Raw genomic sequence first — 27,179 nt, 5'->3', positions numbered from 1 at the left:
TCAGGGCTGTCCCCCAGTCCTCTGGCCTGGGGGTCCCAGGCATACCAGCCTCTCTTGCTTGAGTGTTTGATGGGAAGTGTCTAGTGTGTAGATTCATAGTGTCTGAACTCAGGGGACCCTGAACACTTCTTTCAAGGTCTTACCTGAGGAGGAAAGTGAGTCACACTTCTTCAGGGCAGTAGTAATTCAAACTGGTAGGACCTGTCTGTCCAGCCTCCCAGGTCACTCCCGTGTTGCCAGGGCAGCCTTTGTGGGGAAGGTAGTCCAAGACGGGCAGCCTCTGAATGCTGGAGACTGGCGGTTGGCTGTGGGCAATCTTTGGCAGCGTTTCCCAGCCCCCACGGTGCTCTTTGATGAGTCACCTGCAGGAAATGGGCTAAAGGTGTGCAGGGAGGGTTAGCTGGGCTCCCGGGTCTTCTCCAGCCACTGCTCTCAAGAGTTCCCACCATGGAGCCATCTTCTGATAGACACGCCCATTATGGTCTGTTCTTCTAACACTCTCAGAATGTTCAAGAGAAAGAACAGAGGGGAGGGGAGGCAAGAAAAGAACAGGAAAACTGAGCTATTTAGAGCTTGCTTTCAGAGCATCTTCTTTACTGTGCTTAATAGTCTTTATCAACTAAAACAGGGCCCAAAAATGAAGAAAGCACATATTTATTGTGAAGTCATAAATAACACAGCCCTTCTCTGAGATAACACACTGTCACTAAGTGTCTGGATTGCATTATTCGTCAGCAATCAGAAGGGGCATTTTGTAAAGGTTTCAACATATTTAGAACTTCTCAGAGTTGCAGTAGGTTGAGATTATTGTGTCGGGGAGAAAGGATTTCCTCTGTCCTTTTAAGATCTGTTTGGTTAGACTACATATGAGATCTACATGAGACGATCAACTGGCAAACATCAAACTTAATAGCGTTTGTACAGGGAATCCAGATATGGAAATTCCTGACACAGGCAGGAAGCCGACATGAGCTCCGGAGAGGGGTTGGGTGTGGGACAGGAAGGGGAGAGGAGATGTCCGGGAATGGGGCTTGACTGTCACGGAGACGAGTGCCTTGGTTGAAGAGTCTCTGTTAAAAGCTCTCTTCCTGGTACAGGCAAGTAGTTGAGGGGGCAGTGAAGAGCTTTTCCTGAATCTGCTGGGTTTTTACTACTTTTAACTCAAAATAATGTTCATGCCACAGTGGCCCATCTTGGGGAAGCCTGCTCTTGGCCCCTGGAGTTGCTTCTGTCAGTCAGACGGGACCGTCATCTGCACTTGCCTGCAGATGTGATCATCCGGTGAGCCTGTCGGAGCCGCCGCAAGTTGAAGACTCACATTGCTGCCACATACCCTGAGTTGGCTGGGGTGCTTTTTGAATGATGTTCCCCACTAATGCATGCCTTTTAGAAAGAGTTAAAATTCAGTACGTTTTTATGAGTCATTTGTATTCAGCTTCCGAGGACCCGGTCCTCCAGCCCTGTCAGTTGGTTTTGTTAAATAAAAGACCACTCTAAAACCTCATAGTTCAGACAACAAGTATCTTCTGTTTCCTGCATGTTTGAGTGCTGGCTTGGGAGGGTCTTCTGGTCTGGGCTGGCCTGAAGGGTGTACCACGGTGTGGTACCCCAGCTAGAACCTCTCTGCATGAGGAATATCACCTTCCAGGGAGCTGGGGATGGAAATGTTCTCAAGAGTAGAAGCTGTTAGGTCCCTGGAAGCTTGGGATTCATGTCTCGTAGCTCCCACCAAGTTTAACTGGTCATTACAGCCCACCAGGCAGGCCCAGATTCAAGGGGGGAGGGTTGAGAGACAGTAGAGGTACCCTGATACAGGGGTGCCACAGAATTTGTGGCCATTGTATATAGTCTACCACGGCTGCTGCTGCTTTTAGTGGATCAGGGGTGCATCTGGAAAGATGACTGTCTCTGTAAAGTTCTAGGATCTCCCAGCAGTGGGCTGGTCTCATTTGTTAGGTGACATGCTTTGTGGGGCCTGCTCCAGAGCAAGCTGCAGGGCCTTCCGGGGCGGGGGGCGTGCTTCCCCCATAGCCCTCTGTGTGACTTGCCCAGATCCATTCTCCCTGGTGCCTCCCATGAGCCATAGCTCCAAAGATGCAAAAGATCCAGAGACAAAGGCTGGTTGCCCCTGGGACCCCATCACAGACCCGCCACTGCTTGCTCCCTGACCACTGGTGATCAGACTGACGTGAGGTCACGCTTGCTGAGTCATACATAGGGACTCCACTAGATGAGTCGTCACACTAAGGAGACTTTATTTGCAGCAAATAAGGAGATCCCGGGAAATAACTTTCGAAGCCGTGACCCCCGAGCGAGGGCGGCTGGCTTCCTGTTATTTAGGGTTCGGATGGAATATTCACAGAGGCGAGCCTTGGCATCCGTGTCGAGGCAGCCATGTGGTCACACACGGGCCTTGGGGACACCCATGGACACACACGCTGCCTGTTGTGTATAGACACCCCTCCTTGGATGGAGGGTTAGTGTTACACTGAGGTGAGGGTAACTGTTGGTGGCTCCGTGGGTCGCTCCGTGGTGCGTCTGCGCAGGCGTGAGTCAGGGGTCCACCTCACACTGGTCAGGGCGGTCTGGGCCCCCAAAGCCTTTTGCCCAGGCTGCCGTTACCGCTCAGAGGAAGTTTGAGTTTCCATCGCAGGCTGCTTACCTTCCGGGCTTTTGCCTGAATGAGGAGATCTGGGGAAAGAAGAGCTTCAGGGAGAAAGGTCAGTGGGGCCCAGCAGGTGGGCAGTAGAGCTCGGGTCTTGGGGTCCTGCTGGTGACACTCTGGCTCTGCCATCCTCCACCCTTTATATTTGAACTAAGAGGCACAGGTTGTGGTCTGATGGTGGCTGCCATTGTGGGATGGTGCACCCTCGCGGTGCGGGGCGGCAGTCCCAGGGCACACAGGGACCCACGGCTGGGTCTGTGTCACCAGCACAGAAGGCAGGGCTTGGTGGAGACACTCCCTGTCCCAGAGCTTGTCTGTGGCCTGTCTCCTCCTTCCTGGAAGGCAGGTTCTTGGAGACCAGGCTTTCCTGACGCACTGCTGAGTCGTCGGTGTGTGGATAGTGCCACTTGGTAACTGTGTGTGGAATGAAGGAAATTCATTCAAATTCAATCAAAACATAGATTGGGTTAACATCCTTACTTCAAGAGTGTTCTGATTTCTCCCCTGAGTTTTCTAACCTCAGGTTCAAGTGCACGTGTGTTTGTCTGGGTGGGGGTGGGCACTGGCTCCTGCACACTGGTAGTTACAGATCACTGGCACTGTGTAGAATCCCTAGTTGATATTGAAGGGACCTTTTTAACTTAGGGAAATTTTTGACTTTTAGTTATTTTTGAGATGCTCATATTTTGGTTCAGTGAAAATACAGAGAAGCTCAGCCCAAAGACCTCCCTGTTGGGGTTCCCGTCTCTTCCCGAGCAGCATGTGCTGCTTCGTGTTGATCTTAGTAATAAGACGGCCTTGGCCATCCTTGTTACTATTTCCTAAGGTGAGCTCTGTGAGTCCCCAGTGGTATCTCCGTCTCACCTCTCCCAGGGTGTGCAGACGCACTGCGTGTCGCGTTGCTGTGTTGGCCGCCACGATGACGGCGTGTTCCCAGCGCTAAACTGCCAAGGAGGAGCCAGGGGGCTCGCTGGGTGCAGGAGGGCTTTGTCTCAGCTCCTGCCATCCTGGGCTGGGCCACGCTCTTGTCCAGTGCTGCCCGTGAGTGCAGGGCTCACAGCCAGAAGCCATGGTCTGCTCTTCTCCAGACAGTTTTTAGTGACCTTGAAGGTAAAGTCTTTAACAGCCTTGTTGGGGTAGAGTTCACGTCCCACGCAAGTCAGCTGTTTGAATGTGCACCTCTGCAAAGTCTAGTGCATTCACAGACGTGCAGCTGCAGCGGTCTATCTGAAAACGTCTTTGTCGCCTCAGGAAGAAACCTCACAGCTTTTAGTGTCACCTTCCTGCCCCCGTCTCCTCTCCCTTCAGCTGCAAGCAGACGGTAACCTGTAGACAGCACTGTTCTGGACGTTCCCCGTGAGCGGGACTATGCGTGTTCTTTTGTGACTGGCTTCTTTCACTGAGCATCGTGTTGTAGAGGTTTGTACATGCCGTACCATGTGTCAGGACTGCTTTCTTTTTTGTGCCCAAATAATGCTCCCGTGTATGATGGGCCGTGTTTTGTTTATCCATTCGTCAGCTGACAGCACCCCACCTTTTGGCTGTGATGAATCCTACTGCTGTAAACATTCGTGGATGGGGTTTTGTGCAGATATGTGTGTTTCTCTTATTGCTGGGCCACGCGGTAACTAGTAGAGAAACTGCCACACCATTTTCCAGAGTGCTCACCCCACAGAGGTGTGTGGGCCTACAGCCCATCCCCGTCCTCACCTGCACCTGTACCTGGATTCCGGGCTCTAGTCACCCTGGGGGTGGCGGGTAGTAGCTCATTATGGTTTGAGGTGAAATTCTACAAGTTATTTTTAATGGCTGTAGAAGGAAAAGTTTTGAGCTGAAAACCTAAGAAATGTCCCAGTAAACAGTTATCTGAAAACCTAAGAACTGTCCCAGTAAACAGTTATCTCCGGGGTGGTTCCTTGGGTGGGTTTTGGGTAGTTATGAAGTTAACCCTCTTGTGGAGCCTGGGTACACATATGGAATGGATGTTTCTTCTTTTGTTTTTATTTTTTTACTTATTTAATATTTTTATTTATTTCTGAGAGAGAGACAGTGTGAGCAGGGGAGGGTCAGAGAGAGAGGGAGATACAGAATCTGAAACAGGCTCCAGGCTCTGAGCTGTCAGCACAGAGCCCGACGTGGGGCTCGAACCCATGAACCATGAGGTCATGACCTGAGCGGAAGTCGGACACTTAACTGACTGAGCCACCCAGGCGCCCCTCTTTTTTTGTTTTTAAAGTTTATTTATTTTGAGAGAGAAAGAGAGCATGCACATGTGAGCTGGGGAGGGGCAGAGAGAAAGGAGGAGAAAGAATCTCAAGCAGGCTCCACACTGTCAGTGCAGAGCCCGACATGAGGATTGATCACGGGAACTGTGAACCAAGAAATCATGACCTGAGCCAAAATCAAAAGTTGGACATTCAACTGACAGAGCCACCCAGGTGCCCCCGGAGTGAACATTTCTACATTGCAGGGCTGTGAGGACCACGGAGAAAGCACAGCTGAGGGCTGGCCACAGTGTCCCTGAGATGAAGCTGGTGAAGGGTAGAAGCTGACTTGGAAAATCTGTAAGACATTTTAAAATCTCCTTAGAAGTCTCATGTAAATGTATAGAACTAGGAGCTGTTATAGTGTATTTTTAAATCAGTTATTTATCTCGCTTAATTCATTTATAAGTAACAACTACTTTGATTAACCTCATCCATATAAATCATTTGCTGTCTAGAACTTACATTTACCAGGACTTTGTACTGTAGTGAGGTGACATACACTTTGTGGCTCCTTCTCTGATGACTAAGGGAGGTAAGATACTTTTGTGTGGAAGGAACTCAGGGAGTGGTGCTGGGAAGGGAGCGCAGCCTGCCAGAGGCAGTCTGTGAGCTGTCCGCCTGGGCTTCAGTGCTGTCTCATTTTAAGTGACATTTGACATCTATTGATGGGGGTTTTAGCTACGTGAAGGTCAGTCAGTGGCTAGTTTTTTGATCTAGTAAAGTCTTGATTTATTTTCAGTAGGTTAAATGAATTTTGTGATTTTGAGAATAGAAAACTGGCCTCAGCTCTAGAAAGTCTTTTTTTTTTTTCCTGAGCCATAAAAGAAACCATCTGGCAGCCATGTGTCAGCTTGTCTTGTCCTGTGTGCAGAGTCAGAGTGTAATGCTTTCAGCTCCGTGCCACAGCAAGTGTGGAAAGTGTCTGAGTGTCAGTGCGCTGGAGCGAGAGGCCCCTCCTAGACTTCAGGCCAAGATCTCTAAGACAGATACACCTCTAATTGATGATTCACCAGCAGGGTTAGGAACTAATGTGAATTTTAGCTTTTCTGTTATCTGGAAGCTAATAGTGTGGAAAAGGTGGTATTTAGTGATGAAAAGAACAATCTGGGGTGTAGTTGGGGTGTGGGAAACCTCACCCATAGAAGTGAATGTTCCGTGCCTTTGCTGGCAGCTGGGGAGCGAGTTCTAATGATTATGAGGGTTTTCTTTGTTATTGTTAATCTGTTTGCTCACATTCCCCTTTTCTTTATCATACTCAGAATTTTTGGTGGAGGCTCCCTTTTTTTAAGAATTGGAAGAACTCTGGTTTAAATATGTGACCAGTAGGAGGACAGTGTCTCAGTCCTGAAGTTCCGTGCTAGTTGCTATTCCAGTACAAACTTAATGTTTTCCTTCTGGCCAGGAAGAAATAGTCAAAATTCCAGAAAGTATCATAGCCAGATGTTTGTCATTGCTCCCACATGAACGTCCTAAATATGGCAAATAAACCGCCTTAGAACTTATTTTGGTCTGATCTCAGAAGAAAAAGTCAGTAAATCAGCATCTGGATTTGGGGATAATATAGGCTTTACACAAAAGCTCTTATGTATTTCTAGTACGTACAACTATTATGTGACTCTGCCCTGTTATTTTGTCTGAGAAAGTCGATCTGTTGCTTTGACCGTGATGCCCAGGAATGTGGCAGGGTGGTGCAGGGCAGAGATGTGGATGTTTTATTCTCAGGGCCTGAGTTGTGACATCAAAGCTCCGCTGCCCGCTCCCCGAGCCAGCCCTAACGCGCGTGCGTGGACACAGCGCCAGTTGGCGTGCACGGTCTGCTGGACGTGACGTTGGCCGATGAGAAGCGAGAGCAGCAAAAGGAAAAGAGAAGGGAACCTTTGTCCCCCTGACCCTGTTCCAGTGAGAGTCGTGTCAGCACGGCTGTGTAATGGAGAGTGACCGAGCTCTTCCCGTGTGTCGGTGGAGGGTCACGGAAATGGGTCGTCTCGACCTGGAATGTGCCACCTCTTGGGCACCTCAGTTCTGGTGCTTGGCAGCTTTACCTCCTGTCATTGCAACCCCAGCAGGATATGGAATGAGATGGAGTGAACCTCCAGGTGACACAGGTAGCAGCTGACCTGAGGGGAGCCATGGGTCAAAGGCCAAGTCAGTAAATTAGGTATAAGTTCAGCTCCTTGGCCTGCTAGGAACAAACCAAACCAGAACCACTCAGGATGAGAAATGAGAGTTCTCGCTGGGATAAGAAGAGAGCACGGGGCAGGGTGGCGCGCGGCTGGGTGGTTCAGTCGGTTTAAGTGTCTGATTTCGGCTCAGATCATGATCTCTGGGTTCGTGGGATTGAGCCCTGTGTCGGGCTCCATACTGACAGCACAGAGATTGCTTGAAATTCTGTCACCGTCCTCCCCCTCTCGCATTTTCTCTCTCTCAAAAATAAATCCGTAAACTTAGAGAGAGAGAGAGAGAGAGAAAAGAGGGTTGCCCGGGTCGTTCAGTCAGTTGAATGCCCAACTTTGGCTCAGGTCATGATCTCCACAGTTCATGAGTTCGAGCCCCGCGTTGGGCTCTGCGCTGACAGCTCGGACCCTGAAGCCTGCTTTGAATTCTGTGTCTCCCTGTCTCCCTCTCTCTCTGCCCCTCCCCTGCTCGCACCCTCTCTCTCTCTCCCTCTCTCTCTGTCTTTCAAAAAAATGAATAAAATGTTTACAAAATTAAAAAAAAGAGAGAGCACAAGGTTTCTGGAGACAGCATGGGGGTGATCATGAGAACAGGCTCATGACTTAGCTGATGAGCTCTTCTTCGGGGCCCCCATGCCCAGCATGCTCAGTCCCCCTTTCTGCCGCCCGCTTTCTTCTCTCTATCCCTAAAGAAGCACCACACGGGCGCGTGGGCGGCTCAGTCAGTTGAGCATCAGACTTCAGCTCAGGTCATGATCTTGCAGTTCGTGAGTTCAAGCCCCACATCAGGCTCTGCACTGACAGCTCAGAGCCTGGAGCCTGGTTTGGATTCTGTGTCTGCCTCCTTTTCTGCCCCTCTCTGCACCTCTATCTCTGTCTCTCTCAAATAAATAAACATTTAAAATTAAAAAGAAAAAAAAAGAATCAATTAGCCCTTGCAAGGGGCAGTCTTTAAAAAAAAAACCACCACATAGGGCAAGTTAGGACCAAATTTTAAATCTCAACCCTAGGCCACTTGATGGTGTGTAGAAGTGCCTTGTTCCAAGTCTGGGACAGCTCTGATCAGGTGACCCATCCGGAACTGTGGGATAACATGGTCCATGTCTCCTCCTGCTGGGGCCACATGGGTTGCAGGTGAGGGCAGTTCCCAGAGGCCAGAAAGGCCCAAAGTCCTCCACCGCAGGCCTCCCCTCGGCCTCCCAGCACACACACCCGGTACCTGTTGCCCTGGGCTCAGCCCAGTGCTTTCTGGGTGCACTAGAATTCACTCTCATTCCGTTGGGAACACTGAGCTTGTGTGTGTCGTCGTGGATGCATGTGTGTCTCTCTGGGGTGTGTTCCCAGCGTCTGTGTCATCGTGGGTGCGTGTGTGTGTCTCTCTGGGGTGAGTTCCCAGCATATGTGTCGTCGTGGGCGCCTGTGTGTCTCTCTGGGGTGTGTTCCCAGCGTATGTGTCATCGTGGGCGCCTGTGTGTCTCTCTGGAGTGTGTTCCCAGCGTATGTGTCATCGTGGGCGCCTGTGTGTCTCTCTGGAGTGTGTTCCCAGCGTATGTGTCATCGTGGGCGCCTGTGTGTCTCTCTGGAGTGTGTTCCCAGCGTATGTGTCATCGTGGGCGCCTGTGTGTCTCTCTGGAGTGTGTTCCCAGCGTATGTGTCATCGTGGGCGCCTGTGTGTCTCTCTGGAGTGTGTTCCCAGCGTATGTGTCATCGTGGGCGCCTGTGTGTCTCTCTGGAGTGTGTTCCCAGCGTATGTGTCATCGTGGGCGCCTGTGTGTCTCTCTGGAGTGTGTTCCCAGCGTATGTGTCATCGTGGGCGCCTGTGTGTCTCTCTGGAGTGTGTTCCCAGCGTATGTGTCATCGTGGGCGCCTGTGTGTCTCTCTGGAGTGTGTTCCCAGCGTATGTGTCATCGTGGGCGCCTGTGTGTCTCTCTGGAGTGTGTTCCCAGCGTATGTGTCATCGTGGGCGCCTGTGTGTCTCTCTGGAGTGTGTTCCCAGCGTATGTGTCATCGTGGGCGCCTGTGTGTCTCTCTGGAGTGTGTTCCCAGCGTATGTGTCATCGTGGGCGCCTGTGTGTCTCTCTGGAGTGTGTTCCCAGCGTATGTGTCATCGTGGGCGCCTGTGTGTCTCTCTGGAGTGTGTTCCCAGCGTATGTGTCATCGTGGGCGCCTGTGTGTCTCTCTGGAGTGTGTTCCCAGCGTATGTGTCATCGTGGGCGCCTGTGTGTCTCTCTGGAGTGTGTTCCCAGCGTATGTGTCATCGTGGGCGCCTGTGTGTCTCTCTGGAGTGTGTTCCCAGCGTATGTGTCATCGTGGGCGCCTGTGTGGCTCTCTGGGGTGAGTTCCCAGCGTCTGTGTCGTCGTGGGTGCCTGTGTGTCTCTCTGGAGTGTGTTCCCAGCGCATGTGTCGTCGTGGGCGCGTGTGTATGTCTCTCTGGGGTGTGTTCCCAGCGTCTGTGTCGTCGTGGGCGCCTGTGTGTCTCTCTGGGGTGTGTTCCCAGCGTCTGTGTCGTCGTGGGCGCGTGTGTGTGTCTCTCTGGGGTGTGGTCCCAGCATATGTGTCGTCGTGGGCACATGTGTGGGTCTGTCTGGGGTGCGTTCCCAGCATAGACTTCGTGGCTGTGAGTCGTACCCGTTCTGGCCCCGCCCCGGTCACACAGCAAGGCTCTGCCCCTCCCCCCCAGCTCTCCTGCTGTTCGTTCCCTTCCTCCACACAATGCCCCCCCGCCCCGGGGTGTTTGCCCTCTCCTCTCCTAGCCAGCCGCCCCTGGTCCTCTGTGGAGGACTCTTACCCTCTCTTGCATGGGCCTGCCACCGGCTTGGCAGGAAGGACAGGGGTCCCTCTTTCCCGCTGCCGCAGCCTCCAGGAGCCTCCGTACCCGGCCGCACACATGGCTCACAGGGTGTTGCTGGGAGGGGTCTCAGCTGATTCTGGGCAGGACTGGGGCCTGTGGCTTTAAGAAGAGTTGGTATGTTCTGGAACGCACACCCTCCCCACCGATTCCCACCTTTGCGCCCTTTGCTGATGCCATTTCTCCTGGCCTTGTCCTTCTATCCGTTCATTTATTCATTCATTCATTCATTCACTCACTCACTCACTCACCCACCTACCCATCCGTCACTTAACAAGATTTTAAAAAAACCCTCTTCTCAGGGCACCTGGGGGGCTCAGTCGGTTAAGCATCCGACTTCAGCTCAGGTCATGATCTCATGGTTTGTGAGTTCAAGCCCCGCATCGGGCTCTGTGCTGACAGCTCGGAGCCCAGAGCCTGCTTCAGATTCTGTGTCCTCCACTCTCTCTGCCACTCCTCCACTCATGCTCTGTCTCTCTCTGTCTCTCAATGATAAATAAACCTTTAAAAAATTTTTTTAATTAAAAAAAAAATCCTCTTCTCTGTACCAAGAAAGGCCAGTGTTTTCACAACCCCCTTGGAGCATCTTCCTGTGTAGCAATCCGAGAGCACACCAGTCCCACAGTTCACTATCAGTGCTGTCGGTCACTTCCAGATCTAGAAAGGAACCAAGATTCTCCAGAAAACTAATTGTAGAATTATAATTTTCTCTCTTTTTTCAAAGAGAGCATTCTGCTTTTTTACTTGTTTTTTTTTGTTTTTGTTTTTTTTAGTAATTTCTACCCCTAACGTGAGGCTCACACTCAAAATCCCCAGATCAAGAGTTGCACACTCTTCCAACTGAGCCAGCCAGGCGCCCCTGCATCTTCACTTCTGCAGAGTGTTTTGTGCATGTTTTATTATTCTCTCACGATGATGTGCTCACTGGGGTCAGCGTCCACAGAGAAGCTGTGCTCTGGTGAGGTCCCTCCCACTCCTCTGCTGTACGCTGAACTGACTGACTGCGAGTCCAACCAGGATGTCACTTGGGGTTCCTGACACTCCCGGATTTAGGTGGAATTCACCTGCAGAGCAATTCAGTCTCCATCGTACAAATAATTCCTTGTAGAGAAATAGAAAAACTTAAGTGGCCCATGACCAAGGATAATGACCCAGAGAGGAACAGCCATTCACGTTTTTCTGGATATCTTTCTTTTACTTTTTACCTACCACATATATTAAGTAAAATTGGAATCAGACTTACATGCATTTTTGTAGTCTGTTTCTAAACTTAACACATTATGAATATTTTTCTGTGTAATTACTCTTTAAAAAAATTTTAATGGCTACATAGTTTTCTGTTTTCAATTTCTCAGTAATAAATCTTTATACACATTCTTGATTGTTTCCTTTAGATAAATACATACACATGACAGTTCTGTGTCAGAGGGTGTTAGGTGATTTTGTGAGGCCTGGACAGGTGCAGTGAAATCTGTCCACAAACAGGGCACTCCACGCCCCCAGCAACACCCACCAATGCCCGTTTCTCCCCTTTCAGCACCGTTTCTTTTTTTTTTTTTAATTATTTAGTTAGCATATAGTGCAACAATGATTTCAGGAGTAGATTCCTTAATGTTCCTTACCCATTTTAGCCCATCCCCCCTCCCACAACCCCGCTAACAGCCCTCTGTTTATTCTCTATATTTAAAGAATCTCTTATGTTTTGTCCCCCTCCCTGTTTTTATATTATTTTTGCTTTCCTTCCCTTATGTTCATCTGTTTTGTATCTTAAAAGTCTTCTTATGAGTGAGGTCATATCATATTTGTCTTTCTCTGACTAATTTCACTTGGCATGATACCCTCCAGTTCCATCCACGTAGTTGGAAATGGCAAGATTTCATTCTTTTTGATCACTGAGTAATACTCCATTGTATATGTACACCACATCTTCTTTATCCATTCATCCATTGATGGGCACTTTGGCTATTGTTGATAGCACTGCTATAAACATTGGGGCGCATGTGCCCCTTTGAAACAGCACACCTGTATCCCTTGGATAAATTCCTAGTAGTGCAATTGCTTGGTAGTAGGGCAGTTCTATTTTTAATTTTTTGAAGAACCTCCATACTATTTTCCAGAGTAGCTACACCAGTTTACATTCCCATCTTAAAAGAATTTTTAATAAAATCTCCAGCTTAATGGACAAGAGCCTATGTATTTTATCAGACTTCTTTACCTGTTTTTTGTTTTGTGGGTTTAGGGAGGATTTTTCTAGTGTTTGAGCTACATCATTTTTTTTGTTTGTTTTTTTAATTTTTTTTGTTGTAGTAAAATACATGCAACAAAAATGTAGCATCTTAACCACCTTTTTTTTTATGTTTTTAAATTTATTTTTGAGAAAGAGAGTGCATGAACGTGGGAGGGGGCAGAGAGAGAGAGAGAACCCCAAGCAGGCTCTGAGCTGTTGGCACAGAGCCCAACATGGGATTTGAACCCACAAACCGTGAGATCATGACCTGAGCCAAAATCAAGAGTCAGACAGTCATCTGAACAAGCCACCCAGGTGCCCCTTAGCCACCTTTCAGTGCACGGCTCAGGGGCATTAAATACGGTCACGCGGCCGCAGAGCCATTGCTGCCATCCCTCTGCAGCTCTTTTCATCTTGTGAAACGAAAACTCTGTCCCCATGAAACACTGACTCCCACCCACCACCCCCCGCCCTGCTCTCTGAGGTCCCCGTGAACCTGACGACTCTGCATGCCTCGTGTAAATGGAATCCCACACCACGTGTCTTCTCGTGACTGGCTCGGTCACGGAGTGGGTTCCCCCGTGTGGAAGCAGGTGTCAGACTTTGCTTCCTTTTTAAGGCTGAACAATATTGCATCATGCGATGGACCACATCTTGCTCATCTGTTCGTCTGTCAGCTCTTGGGGATAACGATGCTCTGAACTGGGGGTGCGAACATCTCCCAAACACCCTGCTTTCACCTCCTTGGAGTGTATGCCGGGTGTGGGATTGCTGGGTCGTGGGTAATGCTGTTTTTAATACGTGAGGAATCCCCAGGCTATTTTCCCCAGTGGCTGCACCAGTTCACGTTCCCACCAACAGCGCACGAGGTTCCCTTTTCTCCACATCCTGTCCAACACTTGTTTTCTGTTATTTTGATAGCAGCCATCTAATGGATGTGAGGGGTGTCTCATTGTGACTCTTGTTTGCATCTCCCTAGTGATTAGTGATGCCACACGTCTCTTCACGGGTCTATGGAACATTTAGATCTCCTATGGCGGAATGTCTACGCAAGTCCTCTGCCCCTTTTTAAATCAGGGTGTGTGGAGTTTGTTGATGGGTTTTAAGAGTTCTCTACATATTCTGGATATTAACCTCTGTATCAGATACATGCTTTGCAAGTATTTGTACATTGTGTTTGAAGTTTAGAAAAAATACAAAGTTAAGAGTTAGGAAAATAGCAGATACATTGTATTTAAAGTAAAAAAAAAAGATGGAAATAAGGAATCCTGGAGACTTCACAAAAGTGACTACAGTGACAAAGAGAACAGGAAATGATGAAATCCCACGTAAGGATTTGATACCTAGGAAACAGGCTGCCGGTGTGGGTCGAGCTGTGCGTACTGACCCAGAGGCCCGTAGGGGCAGCATTTGCTCGATGGGGTCTCCCCAGCACCGCCAGGACCCCGGGTGGAAGCTGGAAGCGCAGAGGGCGAACAGGACGGACGGTGAGCTCAGCCTTCTCAGGGCTCGTTCTGCAGTGGGAGTGTGACAGTGACCAAGGTGAAACACACGACACTCCGTGCTCAGGAGGGAGAGAGCACGGGCAGGAGTGTGGGGTTTGCACTCCTAGGTAAGAGTGAGGGAGTGGGGCGGCAGTCCTCTCTTCTCAGGAAGAGTGTTCAGGGTGGTTGGAATGGCAGCGTGGAGGTGGGGGGGCAGAGCTTCGCCAAGGCCATGGTGACTGGACTGGAGCTGGGGCAGGGCCTGACCCAGGGCACGGTGTGCAGAGGAGCAGGGACGCTGCTGACCATCATTCTCGGCCGGGAAGGATTTTGGAGCCGGAGCCCCGAGGATTTGCTGTCCAGATATGGGCGCAGAAATCAAAGAGCCGAGGTGATGCCAGCTCAGACCTCAGATGGGGACCGTGAGGACAGCTGCTCTCTCTGGGAGTCCGGTCAGGAGCTGCCTGGGGACACAAGGAGTCTGAGGAGGTCCCCAGCATCTGAGTGAAGGTCCCTGCAGTGTCCTTGAGTGGCCTGCGTCCTCATGCATAAGGGCGGAGATTCCCCAGCATCTGAGTGAAGGTCCCTGCAGTGTCCTTGAGTGGCCTGCATCCTCATGCATAAGGTCGGGGATGGCCATTGCTGTGACCTTCCAGAGAGTGCTGGTGCTGCCCTGGTGTGGTGCTGTGATTGCGCTCATACTGGTTCATGTTGAAGGATGAGTGTCACAAGTGTCCTGCTGTGGGCCAAGGAGGCAGCTTTTTTAAACTATTCTCAGTCCTTGACTCCTGGTTGCAGTAATTATGGAGCCTTTATTTTTAGAGATTTTGACTAGTCGTTAAAGAGAAACATGGAAACATCTGTTGGTGCTTCCAAACTGCTGTTCTTGGAATGCTGTGGAATGTTCTTGTGCATACGCATTATGCTTTTATGTGTATAACTATACAGTTTATATGTAACCAGCTTCATTTTGCCACAGTGGCAGAGAGGATCCCAGCCCTTACTTAAGGGCTTTGTCTTATGACAATGAAAAAGAGAAATGTTTTCTTCCTCAATCCACAATATTAAACACCTGCCTGGAACTAATAACCTCAAAAGCTTCAGGTTAGACTTGTGTAAAGTAAGTCTGTTGGTGAATCTAAAATATCTTTTTCTTTGTTTTTTCTTAATTTTTGTAATGTTTTATTTATTTCTGAGAGAGAGAGAGAGAGAGAGAGACAGTGTGAGCAGAGGAGGGTGAGAGAGAGAGGGAGACACAGAATCTGAAGCAGCTCCAGGCTCTGAGCTGTAAGCACAGAGCCCGACGTGGTGAATCCACGGACCATGAGATCATGACCTGAGCGGAAGTTAGACGCTTAACTGACTGAGCCACCCAAGCGCCCCCTAAAATGTCTTTTTCTAAAATAAGTCTCATGTTCTGATTATGAAAAATACATTCTTAGGAGTTATTTTTGTATTTAAACATTCATAATGTTTCTTCATATCATCATGATTTTACTTCTTGAATTTGTTTCTTACTAAAATGTGCCAGTACACATTTGGTGGGGGCATGTACTGGTGTTTGAAACTGGTAAAGTCAGATTTTTGTAGCAGAAGAAAAAACAGTTTTTTCCTTTTAAAATAATGTTTGTTAAGACAACTCAGAATAACTTTAAAAGGCTCTAGACCTTGCTGTCCTCCTGGAAAATAATGTTGAAAGATATATATTAAAAATACATAATGAGGCACCTGGGTGGCTCAGTGAAGTGTCCGACTTCAGCCAAGGTCATGATCTCATAGTTTGGGAGTTCGAGGCCCGCGTTGGGCTCTGTGCTGACAGCTCAGAGCCTGGAGCCTGCTTCAGATTCTGTCTCCCTCGCTCCATGCCCCTCCCCCCAGTCATACTGTGTATGTGTGTGTGTCTCTCTCAAAAATAAAAATTACAAAAAATTATAAGAAAATATATAGTGAGCTCTTTTATTTATTTATTTATTTATTTATACAAATAGTTTATTGTCAAGTTGGTTTCCATATAACACCCAGTGCTCATCCCCACAAGTGCCCTCCTCCATGCCCATCACCCCCTGCCCCCCACACCCATCAGTCCTCAGTTCTCAGCATTCAAGAGTCTCTCATGGTTTGCCTCTCTCCCTCTCCCCCACCATTTCCCCACTTCTTCTCCCCCATGGTCCTCCCGTTAGGTTCCTCCTAATCCTCCTATACATGCAGACATATGGTAGCTGCCCTTCTCTGCCTGACTTAATTCACTCAGCATAACACCCTCAGGGTCCATCCATGTTGCTACACGTGGCCAGATTTCAATCTTTCTCATTGCCATGTAGTATTCCATCATACAGATAAACCACATCTTCTTGATCCATTCGTCCGTTGATGGACACTTAGGCTCTTTCCATGTTTTGGCTATTGTTGAGAGGGGTACATGTGCCCCTATGCATCAGCACTCTTGTACCCCTTGGGTAAATTCCTAGCAGTGCTATTGCTGGCATAGTGAGCTCTTTTAAATCAAACTTCTATTAAATCGAGAACACTCAGCTCTGTGGCTGCTTGCTTCTGGCTTTAATTTACATTAATCGTCCAAGTTTTAAAACCACACAGAATAACAAAAACATGACCTAAATGTCATTATGAATGCAAATTATAATATGAAATGAAATTATAAGTTATGTATAAGTAGTAACATAAAATTGAACTTGTTAGTGTATTAACGTAAAGAATAAAAATAGGCACCTTGAGAGGGGGCGGACCTTGCCGAGAACACAGGCTTCACAGTGGATCGAGTTTTTTCTCAGTGGAATCAAATGTGGAGACAGCTAAGAGCACTAGAGAAGGCAAATTGTTTTTGCAACAGTATTTCCATAAAGTTCTGGAAAAACAAAATTTTCTAGTGCTGTAAATTTTCTGCAGTTTAGAAATTAATGCTGTTATTTTTAATTATTCAAGTCAATTGGATTTATAAAATAATAGCATTTTGTGTTGTCTTTTTGTTTTGCATTTTCTGCCCTAGGAAGTTTCTGTATGTATTTTTTTAATTATAAAATTGATACATGCTCACAATAAAAAATTCAGTCAATATAAAAGAGTACAGAGGAAAAAATAAATAGATTTCTTATTCTCTTACACCCCAAAATAATCTTTTTGACATTTTGTTCATATTACCCATTTCATTCTTCCCGACTGTTTTCAGTTTATGCACTTCTGTGCATGCATCATCCATGTGTGCCTCCTGCCATGCAGTTACTTCAGCACTGAGCGAGTCCATTAGCTTCTCATTGGTAATGTGTTCGTGTCTTTTCCTCTTTTTATCTCCCGTAATCATTGTTTTATGAATGTTGACACTAGATTAACTTGTAGAGAGATAGTCACTGTTACAGCTTGACTGGGATGGCGGTTTTCCTTTTATAACATGTCCTCTTTGTTTTGTTCTAGTGCCTTTTGGGCCTAAATGCACCTGTGTACTCTCCAGGTTCAGACTCCCTTGCTTTTCTGTTGTTGTTGTTGTTGTTGTTGTTGTTTACAATATGCCTGGTACACTCATTGCATAGTTTTATTCTTCAAACTTTCGAATCACTTGCTTTAGATGTCCTAACCTAATGGCCAATGTTAAATGTTTCCCACATTCCAAGTGCTATTCTAAAGTACTTTTGCAGGATGTGTTATTTTAATTTCATCCTCACCTTTAGCGTTATCATTAGTTTTATACCTGAGGAAACTGAGGTAAAGAGAGTTCTTAAAATTTCTGACTAATAGGATTTCTAGCTGGGACAATTCGGAAAAATAGAAAAAGAAGAAAATGAAATAAAAAGCATCCAGATTGGAAAAGAAGTGAAACTATCTGTGTTTACAGATGACATTGTCATAATATGCAAAATCCTAAGGAATCTACCTCAAAAAGCCCCAGCAAAAGAAACTATTAAAACTAATGAACAGATTCAGCAAGGTTGCAGGATCAGTATACAAGATCATGGGGCGTCTGGGTGGCTTGGTCAGTTAAGCAGCGTATGACTTCGACTCAAGTCGTGATCTCATGGTTCATGAGTTCGAGCCCCGAGTTGGGCTCTGTGCAGCTCTGTGCTGACAGCTCAGAGCCTGGAGCCTGCTTTGGATTCTGTGTCTCCCTCTCTCTCTGCCCTCCCCGCTTGTGCTCTGTCTCCGTCTCTCTCAAAAAAATAAATAACACATTCAAAAAAAATTTTTAATATACAAATATCACTTGTATTTCTATATAGCAGCAAAGAATAATTCCAAAATAAGATTAAGAAAACAATTTCATTTACATATCAAAAAAGATACTTGGGGATAAATTTAACAAGAGAACCTCATAACTTCTGTACTCTCTGGTTATCAGCTACTAATTTCTTAAAGAGGAAGTCTCTTATAACCCATAAAAAGAGTTTTAAAAAGCTAATTAGCAAACTGGAGATTTTTAATTAAGCTTTTTTTTTTTAATTGAAGTATACTTGACACACAGTGTTACATTAGTTCTAGGTGTTTAGTTAAACTTTTTAGGGAGTGCCTGGATGGCTTGGTCAGTTGGGCATCTGACTCTTTTTTTTTTTTTAATGTTTTATTTATTTCTGAGAGAGACAACGTGAACAGGGGAGGGTCAGAGAGAGAGGGAGATACAGAATCTGAAACAAGCTCCAGGCTCTGAGCTGGCAGTTAGCACAGAGCCCGACATGGGGCTCGAACCCACGAACTGTGAGATCATGACCTGAGCCGAAATCGGCACTTAACCAACTGAGCCACCCAGGCGCCCCGAGCATCTGACTCTTGATTTTTGGCTCAGGTCATATGGGATTGAGCCCCATGTCCAGCTTTGTACATAGCATAGAGCTTGCTTAAGATTCTCTCTCTCTCCTTCTGTCCCTCTCCCCAACTCACTCTCTCTTTAAAATAGAATAAAATAAAAAGATTAAAAAAAAAAAAAACTTTTTAGGAAAGAAGAATCCAAAGAGAGTAACCCAGAGAGGTTTTTTTCTCCTTCCTAGTATAATTATCAAAATAATTGTAGATTCCTGAACACAGTAAAATTCTAATTAAAATACAGTTCCCTGATTTGTTTGTTTATAGGGTCTAATTATCCTCCCTTTGCATTGTCTATCTACTTTCTTATGTTTTAGAACTTAAATTACAGTTGTAGAGTGTAGCTGTAATCCAGATACAAAAACATTTACTGGTTTTTATATTGCAGCTTTTTCCGAAAAACTAAACACAGTAAGTAATACATGCAAAGTTCTAAAATAATTGAATCACTGTTCCATTCTGTATTTACATTTGGCCTGTCTACCAGAAGTACTGATATGAGATGGAACCAAAATTTATATTTTCTCTGCAAACCTATATTAATTAGAAAAAAAAGCCTACATACTACTAAAAACAAATCCAATAAATCTCACTGTATTTGTGAAAAACATGATTTTTAAAGAGAAATTTTAAACACTATAACCAAATGTCAGAAGACACTGAGATTTTTTTCCTTCAAATACTTAAAGATTAAAGGCAAAGATTGGGCTAAGTGAACATGTTATTCACTTCCATTTTAGGGTGGTGTTTACCAAAATATAATGAATATTTATTAGCAACTGTTCCTGGTGCTTGTAGCAAAAGGCAGTAAAATGAAACCTAGAGCTCAGTGAAAGCCGAGGAGTTTTGCTTTGCATTTTGTCACTCCACTTCATCATGCCACGTTCAGGACAGCCCAGACCCCGTGATCCTGAGGGACCATTCAGCAGAATTCCAAGCACAAATATTAGGAGCTCCAGGAAACTATTTTTTTTTAATTGTGCATTGAAAACGGTAAAGCAGGGCACCTGGGGGGCTCAGTCGGTTGAACATCTGACTTCAACTCAGGTCATGATCTCACAGCTCGTGAGTTCGAGCCCCACATTTGGCTCTCTGGTGTCAGCACAGACCCCGCTTTGGATACTCTGCCCCTCCCCCCTTTCTGTCCCTCCCCAGCTCATTCTGTCTCTCTCTACCAAAATAAGTAAAAAAAAAAAAAAAACTGTTGCAAGAAATTAAAGAATAGCTAAGAAAAGACATCCCATGTTCACATATCAGAAGACTTACCATTAATGGGGTACCTGGGTGGCTCAGTTAAGCATCGACTTCAGCTCAGGTCATGATCTCATGGTTCGTGAGTTTGAGCCCCACGTCAGGCTCTTTGTAGACAGCCCAGAGCCTGGAGCTGCTTCGGATTCTGTGTCTCCCTCTTCGACCCTCCCCTGTGCGCGCTCTGTCTCTCTCAAAAATAAACAAACATTGGGGGCGCCTGGGTGGCTCAGTCGGTTAAGCATCCGGCTTTGGCTCAGGTCATGATTTCACAGTTCGTGGATTCGAGCCCCACGTCGGGCTCTGTGCTGACAGCTCAGAGCCTGGAGCCTGCTTCAGACTCTGTGTCTCTCTCTCTCTCTGCCCCTCCCCTGCTTGTGCTGTCTCTCAGAAATAAATTTTTTTTTTAAATTTTTTTAATAAATACACATTAAAATAATAATAATAATAAAAGAAGACTTACCATTATTAAGATGGCAGTACGGGCACTGGGCGACTCTGTGCCTCACTGAGGAAGATCATTAAACTTGGGCAAAGGAGATCCTAAGAAGCCGAGAGGCACAATGTCATCATATGCATTCTTTGTGCAAACTTGCCGAGAGGAACACAAGAAGAAGCACCCAGATGCTTCAGTCAGCTGTTCAGAGTTTTCTAAGAAGCGCTCAGAGAGGCGGAAGCCCACGTCTGCTAAAGAGAAAGTTTGAAGACATGGCAAAGGTGGACAAGCCCCGTTATGAAAGAGAAATGAAAACTTACATGCCCCTAAAGGGCAAACAAAAAAGGAGTTCAAGGATCCCAATGCACCCAAGAGGCCTCCTTCAGCCTTTTTCCTGTTTTGTTCTCAGTATCACCCCAAAATCAAAAGAGAACATCCTGGCCTGACTGTTGGTGATGTTGCAAAGGAACTGGGAGAGGTGTGGGATCACAGCGCGGCTGACCACAAGCAGCCAGCAACGAAGGCTGCGAAGCTGAAGGAAAAAGAAAAAGGATATTGCTGCATCCCAAGCTAAAGGAAAGCCTGATGCAGCAAAAAAGGAGTCGTCAAGGCTGAAAAAAAGCAAGAAAAAGAAGGAAGAGGAGGAAGATGAAGAGGATGAGGAAGAGGAGGAAGATGATGATGGTGAATAAGTTGGCTCTAGCGCAGTTCTTTTTTCTTGTCTATAAAGCATTAACCCACCTATACACAACTCAGTCCTTTTAAAGAAAAAACTTGAAATGTAATGCTGTGTGAGATTTGTTTTTAAGCTGTACAGTGTCTTTTTGTTTTTGTTTTTTATAGTTAACCCACTACCGACTCTTTAGATTTGGTCTTTAGATAGCCCTGTCCTGGTGGTGTTTTCAGTAGCCACTGTTGTTGCCTGGTACAGTGTGGGGGCTGTAAATTGGCAGGGAAGCCTAGAGCAGCTTCTTGTGGGTGCACAGCACACATGAGTTATATATGGGGATGGAGGTTTTTCATCTCCAGTTGTCTCTGATGCAGCTTATACAAAATAATTGTTGTTCTGTTAACCAAACACTACTCTGCAAATTTAAAAAAAAGTTGCAGCTGTTTTGTTGACATTCGGAATGTTCTAAGTAAATACAGTTTTTTTTTAATTAAAAAAAACAGATGGCAGTAACCTTCAACTGANCAACTCAGTGTCCATCAAAATTCTAGCAGGACATTTTTTTTTTTGCAGAAATTAACAAGCTGATTTTAAAGTTTAGAGGAAGGGGTGCCTACGTAGTTTATTCGGTTGAGCATCTGACTCTTGATTTCAGCTCAGGTCATGACCTCACAGTCGCAGGATCGAGTCCCACATCAGACTCTACACTTACAGCATGGAGCCTGTTCTCTCTCTCCCTCTCTGTCTACCCCTACTCCACTCACACTTGCTCTCTCTTTCACTCTCTTTCTGTCTCTCTCAAAATAAACAAACATTTAAAATAAACTTTTATATGGAAATTCCAGGGACTTAGCTAAAAATAATTTTGAAAAAGAAGAAAGTTGAAGTAGTCACACTTCAAAACTTATTATAAAATGCTATAGTAATCAAATCATGCAGTACTGACATAAAGGTAGATAGAGATGTCAGTGGAATAGAATTGAAAGTCTAGAAGTAAGTCCTTACAGTCATGGTCAGGTCAAGAAAATACCCTAACAAGAGTGCTAAGCCAGTTCAACAGAGAACAGTGGTCTTCCACAAATGGATGAGAATGAAGCCAAACCCTACCTAAAACCACATGCAAAAACCAACTCGAAGTGGATTCATGACCTAATCGTTGAGTTAAAACTATAAAACTCTTAGAAGAGGGGCGCCTGGGTGGCTTAGTCAGTTAAGCGTCCGACTTTCGCTTAGGTCATGATCTCGCGGTTCGTGGGTTCGGGCCCCGCGTCGGGCTCTGTGCTGACTGCCAGCTCAGAGCCTGGAGCCTGTTTCAGTCTGTGACTCCCTCTCTCTCTGACCCTCCCCTGCTCACGCTGTCTCTCTCTCTCTCTCTCTCTCCTAGAAATAAATAAAATATTAAAAAAAAAAAACTCTTAGAAGAAAACCTGGGAGGACTTTATTAAAATTTTAAAAATTTGCTAGAAATACTTTTGAGAAAGTAAAAAGAATGAAGAAAATATTTGTAAATTCCAAATCTGAAAAGGGGTTTACAATGACTTTCATCTCAATAATGAAAAGACAAGTGACCCAAGTTAAGATACTGTCCAAGGTCACACAACTAGAAAACAGGTGCAGAGGAACTGTCATCCAGGTGATCCTTTTTCTCAGAATAGATACTATCTTCTCTAGAGCTCTTATATGTCTTCTTTCTGCTCTTAATTTATAGAGGCAGTTGTTCTATTAACTTTTCTTTTTATTTCACGATGGAATTTTGGTCACAGCTTCCTCTGCTAAGAGGAAACGTTTTTCAGCTGAGTGTTCATTTTACATTTGTTTTGTATTTTGTTTCTTTCCTCCTTTTATCTTGAGTATCTTTGCAGTGATGATTTAGTTTGACTTCTCATCTTTGGGGCAGATAAGTCATTCATGGATGACTAGCTTCAGGAGGTCTTCTATGGGCGGCTGGTTGCTGCCTTGCTGAAATTTGAAATTTACCCAGTGACCTGAGGTTCGTGTACAAGTATAGCCCGTGGCAGCAGTGGCGGCCGGCGCTGGGGAGGGCATGTCTTGGTGTGTCTCACTTGTGCAGCTTACGTACGACTTCTTGTTTGGCTCTGGCTCCTGTGCAACTCTGCTACTAATGCCTCCTGCCCCTCCTTTCTGGAAGCAAGAGATTTAAGTTTTACTCCCCAGGTTCTAGCTTTCACTGTTGGTCTGTGCTCTTTGAGGCTTCTGCTGAAATTTGCTTCTTGGCCTCTAGTTTGAGCCGCCCCACACACACCAGCACCCTCTGCTCTGGCTCTGTGGCTAGTGACACTCCTCTCCCCAAGGTTTTTGATTCAGGATTTAGCAGTTTTCCTGAAAATGGAGTTTATGTTTTTGTTTCTTATTTTCTTTTTTGATTTTGAGTGATTTTAGCAAGAGATTGAGGAAATGACAACTCAGACTACCATCTTCAGAGGATGAGCCACCGGGTCCTGTCTGCAGCACCCCCACATCCCCGTCCCCTCTACCGTCCTGAAATCCCTCTCAGACCCATTTCTGAATCCAAATTCTTCTCTCCTTACTTCAATCTCCACAAGTTGGCCTCTGGTTTTCATGCCACTGGTTCAAATTCATACTTGATTCATTCTTTTATTCAGGCCTCCTGTTGCAGTTTAATTTCTGGAGTTATCTTTGCACGTCCCCTTTAAGTCATTAGTTGCTTCTCTTTTCCCCCAAAATCTCCTCATTTCATGAATGCAGTGGCCTGTTACATGGACCTTTTTGAGGATCTTAATTTTTTTATTGCGTTTTCTTTGGTGTGCCCCACTCTTTCTGTTCATTCAGGTCACTTTCTCTGCTTTTCAGGCTATTTCCTCTGTTTGAGGAGTTTGCTTCTCAGTGTCTGCTCATTCTTGGTCACACATATATTCTTGCGAGGGAGGCTCCAGACTGATCAGTATTGGTTTCATTGGCCTTTGCAGTGGCCACAGGTTGACATTCCCAGGCAAGCTTCCCTTCCAGAAATGACAGTGGCCTGGCTGCCGGGCCACAGGAGTGGTTACGATCCCGGCTGTGCAAGTGGGTAGGGCGCGCTGACAGACAGCTTTCCTTTCTCACAGCACAAGTAAGGACAGGCAGGCCACCCAGAGCCCTTCTGTTAAGGAAGAGAAAGAAAGGAATTACCTATGAGGCTGACCGCTCTGAGAGATCTACTGCCAGCCTGAGATGCTCTTCCTTTCCTTTGCTTTTTCCCTGATGCTACGTTAAAGACAAGGAATTGGGGGGAAAAATAGTAGGTTGATTGCCCAACTTCTAAAACTCACCAGAAATAATGGTTGCTTCGTTGGCTGCTGGTGTAGAACGTGCTGTGTACGTATGTGGTGGGGACCCACGAGTGCCGTGAAACCCGGCCTCATTCACTTGGCGTGTATCCCTTTCGAGGCGCCGTGGCTCTGGTGTGATGAGACTTGAGCGGTACGTCCCCTTAACGGCCGAGTCTTCCCGTTCATCCCCTTCCGTGCTCCTGTCTCAGCCCCGCTGTGCACTCCACTGGTTCCTCGGGTAAGCTTGTTACAGACTCTGTTCTCAGGAGAAACCTCCCTTCCCTCATTTCTGAGAGCCACTTGAAGGCCCAGTTTCTTCTTTTCCTGACAAGTCAGGAACGAACAGAACAGGTACCCAGGTGAGCCCCCATTTAGTTATTACTCTTGCGCCGGTCAGCCTCAGCTGGCCCTGCCGAGCCTGGGCACCGTGACAGGCAGCTTGAGCTTGGACACATCACAGGAGGGCCACTGTCGATGTGACTGTTTTCTCCAGGGTTACGGAACTCTTCTTTCCAAGCTAAAGCTGATTCATCGGCCTTTTCCAGGGTTTCCCCGTTGAAGCAGTCGGGGTCCCAGCTGGAATCTCGACCACTCCCTTGGCCCTGCAACCAGGCAGCTGTCACTTTTGGAGACAAAATACACCAGGGGAGCCTGAGTGGTTCGGTTAGTTAAGCGTCTGACTCTTGATCTCGGCGCAGGTCATGATCTCATGATTCATGAGATGGGGCCCTGTGTCGGGCTCTGCGCTGACAGCGTGGAGCCTGCTTGGGATTCTCTCTCCCTCTCTCTCTACCTCTCCCCCCTCAGTAAGTAAATAAACTTACCGGTAATTTGAACTGGGAAATGTAATAGAAGTGATTATTAATTAGCATAAGGATTAACTCTAAGGGGAGGAGAGAGCGCTGAAGAACACAGAATGGGAGATGTAACAAACAGCAGCCGACAAAAACTTGGAAGAGGTCTCCTTCGCCAGGGTCAAGGTTCAGACCTCAGATGGTGGAGATATTTGCTGAGGTGCCACAGGAATGGGCCGGCAGGCAGGAGACTGCCCCCCAGGCAGGACTGGAGTAGAACAGGGGAGTCCCAGGAGGGCATGGCCACAGGGTCCCCTGCACACAGCTGCAGGGAAGCTACGGACTGGCCGTAGCAGCACCAAAGCACAAAGCCCCAGAAACAAAGAGAGAAACTCCTGACTGTATCCCCTGGCACCCTTTCCTGACAAGGCAGCTTGTGAAAGAGGAATGTCTACAAGCACCTGCCCCCGTGTCACCAAGCAAGGCAGAGAAGAGTAGATTTGGAGAAGAGAAGCGGTAAATGGATACCTAGCTCACCCAAATAATATGGGCATTTTATTTTTTTTTAATACTTTTATTTATTTATAGGAGAGAGAGAGAGACAGCGTGAGCAGGGGAGGGTCAGAGAGAGAGGGAGATACAGACTCTGAAATAGGCTCCAGGCTCTGAGCTGGCAGTCAGCACAGAGCCCGACGCAGGGCTCGAACCCACGAACCACGAGATCATGACCTAAGCAAAAGTCGGACGCTTAACTGACTAAGCCACCCAGGCGCCCCAGATTTGGGCATTTTAAATTGTCCTTTCTTGTAGTAAGTTAAGAGAAACCATTGTAGAAAGAGCTAGGGTACCGATGCATCCATTGATAAATCAGCTCTCGTGTTATGTCCATGTCTTATGTGCAAGGTGATCTTGTCAAAGAACACTGCGTGCAGGGGGATACATTTCTCTCCCAGGATATAGCACCCCCTCTCTGCTAGGCAGAAGTGGCAGTTACATCTCTGCGCTCTCAGATTTAACACAATCTGCACTGGCTTTCAGTGCAGTTTGGAGTAGTTGTCTCATGCACAGCATTTTAGGGAGATGTGAGAAGCCAAGACTTGAATGTNCTCTGCGCTGACAGCGTGGAGCCTGCTTGGGATTCTCTCTCCCTCTCTCTCTACCTCTCCCCCCTCAGTAAGTAAATAAACTTACCGGTAATTTGAACTGGGAAATGTAATAGAAGTGATTATTAATTAGCATAAGGATTAACTCTAAGGGGAGGAGAGAGCGCTGAAGAACACAGAATGGGAGATGTAACAAACAGCAGCCGACAAAAACTTGGAAGAGGTCTCCTTCGCCAGGGTCAAGGTTCAGACCTCAGATGGTGGAGATATTTGCTGAGGTGCCACAGGAATGGGCCGGCAGGCAGGAGACTGCCCCCCAGGCAGGACTGGAGTAGAACAGGGGAGTCCCAGGAGGGCATGGCCACAGGGTCCCCTGCACACAGCTGCAGGGAAGCTACGGACTGGCCGTAGCAGCACCAAAGCACAAAGCCCCAGAAACAAAGAGAGAAACTCCTGACTGTATCCCCTGGCACCCTTTCCTGACAAGGCAGCTTGTGAAAGAGGAATGTCTACAAGCACCTGCCCCCGTGTCACCAAGCAAGGCAGAGAAGAGTAGATTTGGAGAAGAGAAGCGGTAAATGGATACCTAGCTCACCCAAATAATATGGGCATTTTATTTTTTTTTTAATACTTTTATTTATTTATAGGAGAGAGAGAGACAGCGTGAGCAGGGGAGGGTCAGAGAGAGAGGGAGATACAGACTCTGAAATAGGCTCCAGGCTCTGAGCTGGCAGTCAGCACAGAGCCCGACGCAGGGCTCGAACCCACGAACCACGAGATCATGACCTAAGCAAAAGTCGGACGCTTAACTGACTAAGCCACCCAGGCGCCCCAGATTTGGGCATTTTAAATTGTCCTTTCTTGTAGTAAGTTAAGAGAAACCATTGTAGAAAGAGCTAGGGTACCGATGCATCCATTGATAAATCAGCTCTCGTGTTATGTCCATGTCTTATGTGCAAGGTGATCTTGTCAAAGAACACTGCGTGCAGGGGGATACATTTCTCTCCCAGGATATAGCACCCCCTCTCTGCTAGGCAGAAGTGGCAGTTACATCTCTGCGCTCTCAGATTTAACACAATCTGCACTGGCTTTCAGTGCAGTTTGGAGTAGTTGTCTCATGCACAGCATTTTAGGGAGATGTGAGAAGCCAAGACTTGAATGTGTGCCAG

At 46.8% G+C, this 27,179-nt stretch overlaps 1 protein-coding gene and 1 pseudogene across 1 annotated transcript in view; both read left to right on the top strand.

Moving 5' to 3' along the window:
* Positions 1–27,179, top strand: part of FARP2 (FERM, ARH/RhoGEF and pleckstrin domain protein 2) — a 105,354-nt gene that overhangs the window by 15,243 nt on the left and 62,932 nt on the right. The window lies entirely within an intron of this gene.
* On the top strand, positions 13,600–20,845 carry LOC144227447 (high mobility group protein B1 pseudogene; annotated as a pseudogene).

Source organism: Crocuta crocuta, unplaced genomic scaffold (assembly GCF_008692635.1).
Source record: "Crocuta crocuta isolate KB4526 unplaced genomic scaffold, BGI_CrCroc_1.0 scaffold290, whole genome shotgun sequence".
NCBI classification, from domain to species: domain Eukaryota; kingdom Metazoa; phylum Chordata; class Mammalia; order Carnivora; family Hyaenidae; genus Crocuta; species Crocuta crocuta.
The sequence above is the reverse complement of the archived record's forward strand: the minus strand, read 5'-3'. Positions and strand labels throughout refer to the sequence as shown.